The following is a 7,353-nucleotide window of genomic DNA, read 5'->3' on the forward strand; positions in this document are numbered from 1 at the left end:
AGGGGTAATTTGGTGAGAAAATGATCAAATGCCTGGAAATAAGTGCCAGGAACACTGGAGCCCCTCAGTGGGCCCTCAGGGATGAGGACAGCACAAACGGCCTCTCGGGGGTCCCTGGAAGCTGCTGGCTCACACTCCCAGCTCGGCACCGGTGGAGGACAAGCCAGCTGACAGGCAAGTGTGCAAAATGCGTTCCAGGCTGGGACTCTGAGGCCCAGCTCTGACTCCGGGCCCACCTTCCATCACTTCCCTCCTAGTGATCAAACTGCCAAATCTCAGGGCTTCTGTCTCCCTCCATAACCAATCAGGCTTGGTCTCTCCCCTCACCCCCAAGGGTGCCTTCTGCCCCAGCTCAGCCCTCTGCACCCAGGCACTCCCCACTTGTGTCCCTCGGTACCCTGACACCTGCTGCCAGATGCCTCTTCCTGAGGGGTGGCACCAGCCCCCACACGCTTGCTCAGAGCATGTCAGTGACTGCCCACATTTTCACAGACGAGACCAAACCTTCGGCCCTGCAGTTTTTGGCCCTGGTTCTCAGGGACCTAGCTCCAACTCACTTTTCCAACCTTAGCTTTCGTTCCTTCTGTTTCATGCACCCTCCACTCAAGCCAGACTGCACGGCTTCTCAGCCCCACGCCCCCCGACCCTGTTGCTGCCGGTTCTTCTACAACCTTCCTGTGTTCACTCCAACCAGCCATTGGGCCCAGGTTAAAAGCCATCATCCCCCTGTATTCCCTGAGCTTCCTGGTTCAAGTCATTCTCTCCCTCTTGACTGGTGGTGTCACTCACTTCTAGAAATTGATTACATCTTCTCAATAGATTTTTAAACAGCTCAAGGACAGAATCCACACCTTATAGGTTCCAGTTCATCCAATTCATCTTTAGTGACTTCACTGACCACCCTCTCACCACCACCACCACCCCCCACACCCCTCCCCCCCAACTCACAGTTGGTGCTCAAGAAATCTATCCACTGAATCCAAGTAGAAATATTTTCCAGGGGCTAAAATATTATTCTTGGTATAGTCTGTTGACAGATATGCAAGATTCTGTCCATCCCAAGGATAGGGTGGAGCTAACTTCTTGTCAAGTAACGGGACCTATTACATCTTCGCAGAGATTAACCTATGCAGATCCCGATGTAAGCACTTTTCTATGGAAAAGATTCCGGATGCAAGAGCAAAAACGTTTTTGGAGTGCTTGCACTCATCATGATCTAGCCAAGCATTACATGAGAGGCTTCACTGTCCCCATCTCACAGATAAGGAAACTGAGGTGTAGAGAGACACCAGGATTCAGACCCAGGCCTGTTTGGCTCCAGAGTCTAAAGTCATAATGCCTGTGCGGTATATGCTATCTTCTGTCGTCTGGGTGGACTGTCCCCAGCTGACTTCCAGGTGGCTGGAGGAGGAGCTGGAAGCAGGCGTGTGTGAGACGCCCCCAGGTAGTGCACATATGGGCGTTCCAGAGCCACGCCTCCAGCCCCGGCTTCCTTCTAAGGAATACTGTGAAAGCAGAAAGGCTCCTCTCGTAAGAATCACAACAGGAGATATTAAACCCACCCTCCGAAGCCTGAAGGCGGCCTCCTCCGGCTCCCACTGTTCTCTCCTGCTGCGAGGAACCCAGCAACACCCTGCTCCACACACCCACCGACACCAGGCCAGCCAGACAAGGGAGCCCGCAAGCTCCCACACCACCCGGCACTCCACGCCCCCTCAGCCCGCACTTCCCACAGAAACACTTACGGGCACACGCGGCTCCTCACACGTGCACTCCCTGGGCAGCCCTGCAGCGGGAACAGCCCCGTCCGGGTCTGGTAAAGGACTTGGGCATTCCTGCCAAGCACCCCACGGAAACAGCACCCTCACCCATGGTCACACCGATCCCTTGAACATCATTTCCCTGGACTCCTTCTTTGGCAGCAAAGAAGTCCCAGCTGATAAGGCAGTTTCCTGGGTCTTCCATGCCTACGCACGCACACATACACACACGCACACCCACAGACATGTACACACACACATGCTCGCTCTCTCTCTCACTCTTTCCCATCCAACCCAGAAAGATCAAGCCCAGTTCAAGACAGTATCAGAAAGGAAAAGAGAAAATCAAAATAAACAGTTTGCACTCCTGTCTGCTGGGGAGGTAACCACATCCTGCAATGTCCTGGGCTCCGTGGTTCTAAAAGATTTATCTTCCTCTGACCACAAGCTCATTGATATTTCCCCCAGCACTACTTGCCCAGTCCACCAGAGTATAATGTGAAGCTATTCCAGTGAGAAATTGAACTCACATGGAGTGCTTCACCAACAGATGATTAAGTGCTGGGGTCCCACTCTGGTCCCAGGGAGAGGGACCGGGGAGGAGTGGCTCCACTGACAGCCTGTGCCTTCAGCTGCAGCCACCTGGCCTGGTGCTGTCAGCTCTGGTCCAGCATCCTCTGGCCAGAGAGGCCTGATTCCCTGGCACCCCTAACACAGAGCAGCCGGGCACCACAATTAATGGAGTAGCTAAGGAAGGAAAGGCTGCCAGGAGCTGAGTAAAGCAACTTTTGGAGAAACATGGACAAAGAAAATTGGAATACAACTGAGGACCGGAGTTGAAAAATCTCAGCTCCAGAGAGCCACCTGCCCTAGATGTCCACTCCTGTGTTACTACCCCCTGCCTCAGATGGATTCTGCTCCAAGTCGGCACTGTGCGCAATGACAAGGAGTGGCAACTCAGCTGGGCTCCCTATGGCCTCAAACCCCTAGGACTGGGAAGAAGCCTCAGCTCTGCTTTGGGGGAACAGGGGCCAACTCCTCCTCTCAGCATCTTCTGATCTGCCCTGTCTGCCCCCCAGCTCTGCTGTGCAGAGCCCCAGCATCCCAAGCAGATGGCAAGGGGTGGCTGAAAAGGGCTCCTAGAGCCCCAAACCATAGGGCTGAGCCATAAATCAGAACAAACAGGCAGAGGTGTGGAGGGTGAGCTGAGGGGACATGAATACTGAATATTCACGACAGGGAGGCTGGAGGCTTCCTCCTTAATGGACTCTGCACTTAAGAGAGCTTTCCAGGCAGGGGCTGGAGTGCCCGCAGGGCCTGGGGAGGTATAAAGGTGCTGCAGGGAGCATGTGGGACGGCCTCGGACACCCCTCAAACCAACCTGGGAACGACCAAGGAAGCACTTGCAATGCCAGGCGGTGTCAGGCGGCAGCCACCAGGACTGGGCGAGTCCCACCACATGGAAAAGTCAGCTCACCATCCTGGCCATGTCCTCCTTCCACCCACATGGCTTGACACTGCAGCCTGGACACAGGGCAAAAACTTTCTGCCTCAGGGAGCAAGTGTGTGAAATGGGCGGCTGGCTAAGGCAGACACCCACATGGAATACTCGAGAAACGGGCCTTCCAGTACCAATCCTTCCAGCCGTGGGGCCTGTAATTCAGCCTCTGCAGCCTGTTGTCAGGAATCAGGCTCCTGGTGGCAGAGAGCAAAGCAATTTGCAGCCACCCGTGTCCTCCCCACCTGGGAAGGCCCTTCAGCAGAAGTGGGGCCACATCAGGAGAGGTACCATGCCTGTGTGCCTTCAGCATACGCTCTGAGGGTACCCACGGCCCCTTTTCTGTCCCCCATGTGTCCGCGGGCATCCTCCACACCTCCCAGTGCCCCTGCCACCCAGCCTCAACCTTCCTCTCGGGACAACCTTCCTCTCAGCCCCAAGCCACATCCATGCTACGGATGCTCTGACCCACTTCATTTTCTTCAGGCCACAGCCCAAAAATCGCTGATGTGACTGCTCCCCACCCCCAGTTCTCAGAACCTAGAGCCAAAGGAAATTCTCAAGAGAAAACACACACTTCCCAAGTCTCCCTCCCACACAGGTACCCTAGATCTGTCAGCCACAGACACCTCCCAGACCTACCCTGACAGTGAGGCATGTCTGCAGCCCAAGCAAAGGGCTTCCTCCTGCTTGGGCCACTCCTGCGGGGCTTCACAGTTGCTGTGGTCACGCTTGGGACCATCCTCGGGAGACCTGGGATCTGGTTCCAGCTCAGCGGCTGACTCACAGGATCAACAGATCCCACTTTCCCCCCACCAGGAGCATGTACACTCAGGGCCTCTAATTCCCTATGACAAGCCCTCAACCTTCCAGCTCCCTCCCTCCCCCCTCGCATTCCATGCCTCCCTTTCCTATGCCTCCTGCCTCCTGCCCTGGTCTCTTTACCTGGTGAGAATCTCTGACCTTTGTACAGCCTTTCACTGTTTGCAAAGGGTTTCCACATGTGCCATTTCCTTTCATTCTTTACTACCTGACCACCGTGCCTTGAGAGGTGAAGTCACCTGCTCAAGGTCACACAGCCAAGACTGGAATTCAAGTTTCTGGCTCCCAGTGCACAGGGCAATACTCCCGCTTTAGGGAACTCACCAGATCTCTAAGCACTCACCTTGGCAAATTAGCAACCATTCGCCACCCTAGTCTCTGATACCCTCAACATCATGTTTTTGGATTCCTGAATGCCATCCTCACACCCAGTCCAAGTTTGACCCTTTTATTCTGCTACCTTCCACCCCAGTTCCCCAAGAGCTCCAAAGACCTGAACATTTCCCCCACATCCTAAGACTTCTCTAGGGGTCTAGAAATTGCTCCTGTGAAGTATCACACTAGGTGACACTGAGTGAGAGCCTCCCCCAAAGCTTCCCAAAGGACTAGTGAAGGCAGACACAATCCTAGCACACTCCCAGTGTGCAGAACTATCTTTCAATCATCCCCCAAATGATCCCCTGGACCCAAAGGTTTCCAAGCATCAAAGAAGACAGGCAACTTCCAGATACCCTGGGGTGAACCTATCAACCCAAGAAGGTAGGACCAGGCGACTTCAGACAGATGATGCACCACACCCTCTCCAGCCTGCTGGGAGAGGGTCACCTCTCAGTCCTGCACGATCTCATGACATGTTTAGGGACAGTGATAGCCACCAAAAACCATCCACCCCTCCCTTCTTCCCCAAAGCTGGATGAATCCATGAGCCCAGGACAATGTTCGTACCTGGACAGGTCTCTGCCTGGGTCACCATCAGGGTCCTTGTGGTAGAAGCCTCTCCTGACATCTTTCTTTTATGTCCATTATAAAGGACACCAACCTTCTCCCAGTGGTCTGCCCTCCTCAGTCCAATGTACCCAATAGGCATTAAAACTGGACCCCCATAACAGAAGTAGTGCCCCCCATTATGGCTAGGGTGGGAGGATGGGCATTTACCCTGGCCCATCCACCAGGGTCTGAAAGCCACCAATTCGTCCCCTCCAGTGCCAGGCAGCACCCCCAAACCACACTGTGCTAAGGCCACTTCTCACGGTCACGCCAGGAACTCTAGCCATGCTGAGGACACCGATTCCTCAAGCCACCAGTGCCATTGCCCCAGACGGTGTCAAGCCCAAGGCCAGAACCAACCCCACACCCAAGCAACGGCAGCACTTCCTCACACCCATGCCAGCGGCACCACCATGCCGGCACCAGCTGGCCGCTCACCCCAGAGCCAGTGCGAGTGCTGTGGCCATCACCTACCTGGACAGAGGGCTGCACCCGCCTCACACCTAGGCAGCCGCCACCACACCAAGGTGGGGGTGAGTCTTCTGACACCCGTGCCAGGAAAACCACGCTGCCTGTGCCGGACCCACGTTGCCCACGCCTGTGCCGGGGTGTCACCATGCCCGCGCTGGTGCCGGGGGCTCCGCGGACCTCACACCTGCCGCGGGCGCGCGTGGCAGCTGCAAGTCCGCCCGCGGACCCGTCGGGCCGGCCACCGCGCGCCCTGGACACTGCCCAGCCCGCCGCGCCGCTCGCGCCGCGCCCGCGCCCGGGGCCGGCCCGCCGCGCCCGAGACCCCCTTACCTCCCGCCCGCTGCAGGGCTCGGCCCGCCGCCGCGACCGCCACCTCCATCCTGGGCTCCCCAAGGCCCCGATTCACTAACGCCGCTTCCGCAGGGCGCCGGCGCCGGCGCGAAGGCCGCCTCCGCCCCCCGGGGGACGCTGCGTCCTTTACGTAAACCCCACTCCGCCGCCAGCGGTGACCATGGCGACGGTCGTGGGGCGGCAGCGCCCCCTGGCGCCAGGGAGGGGAGCGGCGTCGAAGCCCGCACGAGCGGAGCCCTCGGCGGGCGCGGGCCCGCGCGTGGGGGCGGTGGGCGCCGGGCTCCGGGCGCGCGGGCCCCCGTGGGCGGCCGGGAGGGGCTGGACGGGCCGCCCCGCATTCGAGGAAGGGAGCCGCTCGGTCCCCTCCTTCAGGCCCCGCGTGACCGGTTTTAGCGTGGGAGAGGGAGAAAAGCAAGTAGGATCGCTGGAGAACTGGTTCGCTTGGGGGAGGAAGGGGAGAGATGGGTCCCACCTCCTCGGGTGCCTGAGCGCTCCTCGGAGTCGGAGCACGTCTTTATCCTGTGTCCCCCCTCCTCCCCGACAGCGCCCGGCGTAGTGTCTGGCACCCGAAGGGGCCCTGGATCAGTTTCGAATTTCTGGTAAATGAAGAAAATCGTCCCTCCTGGTCCCCTTCGCACAGGCCCATTCATTCGTGCTGTCTGCCAGCGAACACCCCTTGCGGAGAGCTGCTCCGCAGGGAGCAGGGACGCTGCGGTGCGGGTGCAGGTGCGGCGCACTGCGCTACCCTGGGCGCCCGCGGAGAGCGCGGCAGAACGGGCCCTGGGAGCTGGGGATGGTGGCTGGCAGCAGGAGCTCGGCAGAGAGCGCAGACACAGCCCTCGGGCGAGGACAAGCCTTGGGAGTGGGAGTCCAGGCTGGAAGTCAAAATGACTCAGCTAGGTCCGAGACAAAAAGGGGAGTAATGCGTTTGAGGCAAAGGATGTGCCACTAAAATGTCGCCTGGGCCCTGTTGTCAGCCCTAAGACATCAGGGTGTTCCCTGCAGTTCAGGACGACTGGGAGCCACAGGTGACTCAGAAGGAGGTGTGTGTAAGGGGGGTTGAGGCAAAGCCTTGGCCTGAAAATTACCTGGACATTTGGGCTGGAAGTGAGATTGCGAGTCCCCAGCAAAGCGGAGTTGAACCCTGCCAGGCTCAGGAAGGGCATAGATGGGGGTGGGGCAGCTTTAAGGACTGACTGTAGTAGCACCAGTTTAGGGATGTTCTTTCTAGATCGTTGAAATTAATTAGGTTCAAAACTGCCAGACAATGTCTTTTGGTTCAAAGTTCCAGATTCCTAGAAAAAAGAATCTTATTGGTCCAGCTTGGGCCACAGTCAATCAGTTATGTCCAGGGCAGAAAATGCATGTGATACAAACATGTCAGCTCACTCTTCCCTACTGAGAGAAGCTCTGAGAGGAGAAATCATGACCTGAACCGCCACTCCAAAGACTGTCGCTGTCCTG

General features: G+C 57.4%; 1 protein-coding gene across 1 annotated transcript in view; it reads right to left on the bottom strand.

The window, feature by feature from the left end:
• The window catches only part of DAGLA (diacylglycerol lipase alpha), a 64,203-nt gene extending 58,211 nt beyond the window's left edge, over positions 1–5,992 (bottom strand). The window contains exon 1 of the mRNA XM_012778275.3: positions 5,869–5,992. The gene's annotated coding sequence lies outside the window, so the exon portion shown is untranslated. The remainder of the gene's footprint in view (positions 1–5,868) is intronic.
• Positions 5,993–7,353: the final 1,361 nt, after the last annotated feature.

This window comes from Microcebus murinus, chromosome 4, assembly GCF_040939455.1.
Source record: "Microcebus murinus isolate Inina chromosome 4, M.murinus_Inina_mat1.0, whole genome shotgun sequence".
Classification (NCBI taxonomy): domain Eukaryota; kingdom Metazoa; phylum Chordata; class Mammalia; order Primates; family Cheirogaleidae; genus Microcebus; species Microcebus murinus.